This window comes from Stenella coeruleoalba (genome assembly GCF_951394435.1).
Source record: "Stenella coeruleoalba genome assembly, contig: scaffold_294, whole genome shotgun sequence".
In the NCBI taxonomy this organism is placed as follows: Eukaryota; Metazoa; Chordata; class Mammalia; order Artiodactyla; family Delphinidae; genus Stenella; species Stenella coeruleoalba.
Genome location: NW_027646226.1, coordinates 8145 through 10180, shown reverse-complemented (window position 1 = coordinate 10180; position 2036 = coordinate 8145).

Below are 2036 nucleotides of genomic sequence, written 5' to 3'. Positions count from 1 at the left end.
TGAAAACTAACGTCCAAAAATATGTTGAGGTAAGGCAAAGAAGAGGATCTGAATGCAAGACAGAATTGCAAGAAACAGATTTCAAGAGATAGATTGGACTCGTCTTTAACGCACATGAAAAGCGGCAGAATTTCGACAATGATGCAGTTGGCCCAAAAGGGCGTATGCGTTTTTTCCTGATTATATCCAGGAAAAAACGCATACGCACTTTATGGGCAACGAAGCAAGCAAGCAATGCAAATGTGCACAACAAAGAAGTCTCACTTCCCACCGGTCAAAAGGGCCATCCTAAAAAATTGTAAAAACCAGAAATGCAGGACAGGCCATGGAGAACAGGGAGCCTTTATACGCTGATGGGCAGTGTGTGAACTGCCGAGAGCCACTCTGGAGAAGTGTATGGTGGTTCCTAAATCATCTAAAAAACAGAGCTACAGAGCATAGGACACTTCCAATCATGGGAGTATATCTAGGGAAGTCTAAAAATCAACAAGACACAAGCACACCACAGTTTAGGGCTACTCTGTTTACAAGAACCTCAACTTCAGTACACCTTAAATATCCCAGGAAAGAGAACAATGGATAAAGAAGATGTGGTACTTATGTACAATGGAATATCTCTTCACCATGAAATCAATGTAATAAGGCTAGTAGAAGGATAAAGAGTGGATTTAGGTCCGATAATACTACTTGAAATAAGTCAAACAGAAAAAGAAACATATCATAAGATATCACTTATAGAGGGAGGGTAAATATGGCTGCACAAGAAATGAATTACAGAACAGAACAGTGTCTCACATTTAGAAAACACACTTATGTCAGCTTAAGGGGAAAGGAGAGGTGGGGTGATGCATAAAACCAGAGTTTGAAATTAGCACAGATACCGTTCAATAAACCAAATAGGTATTAGACAAGATCTACACCTTGCTCAATGAACTGGCCTCAACACACCCTATACACCGCAGAGAAATATATCTGAGGAATAAGAATCCTAAAACCCATGTATTGATATATCTCCATAAGGGAATCAAGTGTGTGCAGAGCGGCACAAACACAGCAGTGAAAAGGAGCTAAACCCCATTATAGAAATAAATTTTAAAAACAAAACACTGAAACAATGAAAGAGAGAAAAATTCTTACAAAATTTGCTCAGGGGCTGTGATGCAACCTGGATTGACCACATATAAACCCACAGCTGGATAAGACATAAGGCTGGACACTTGGGGCTGACAGGATTGGTGAGCTTTGGTGAGCAACTGCCGAAAGTTTAATGCAATACTTCATGCTACTCAGTCCAAGGGTCCCAACACTCCAGGTTGAAGGGAATCTTCCTACAGCTAAACCATGCTTGGGAAACCCAGCGACTGGTATACCATATGATCGGGAAAGGTTTCTAAAACGCACCTCATTTTTCCTCTCCTTGGGCTCCGGATCGACATTCCAGCCACTTTACTAACAACATCCCCACATGGAGTCAATGCCTTTAAGTTCTGGTATCGCACAGTCTGCAGTTAGTGCAGAGGATGAATGGGAATAGGGGGAACCAGTGAGAAACTAGCTGTAGCGGTTTCAATGGGCACATGTCACTCTAATATCACATCAGTAAGAAGAATTAACCAAAGGCACAGCAAGGTGCCCCAGAAGAAAAATAGGGCTTCAAGGAATCCTGTGGTTACGGGCCAAGACCACAAAAATAACAGCTAAAAAATGGAGCTAAGGGCCACTGCAATTCAAAAACCTGCAGAGTTATAAAGGCCAACTATTTTTAAAAAATATATTGAGGTAAGGCTATGAAGAGGCATTGAAAGCAAGGCAGAATTGCAGGAAACCGATTTCAGGAGGTAGACTGGAATTGCACTGAAAGCATATGAAGAGAGTCAGAAACTCGACAATGATGCACTTGGCCAAAAAGGGCGTATGCGTTTTTTCCTGAATATATTCAGGAAAAAACGCATACGCACTTTTTGGCCAACCAAGCAAGCTTGCAAAGGAAATCTGCACTACAATGAAGTCTCACTTCCACCTGGTCAAAAGGGCCA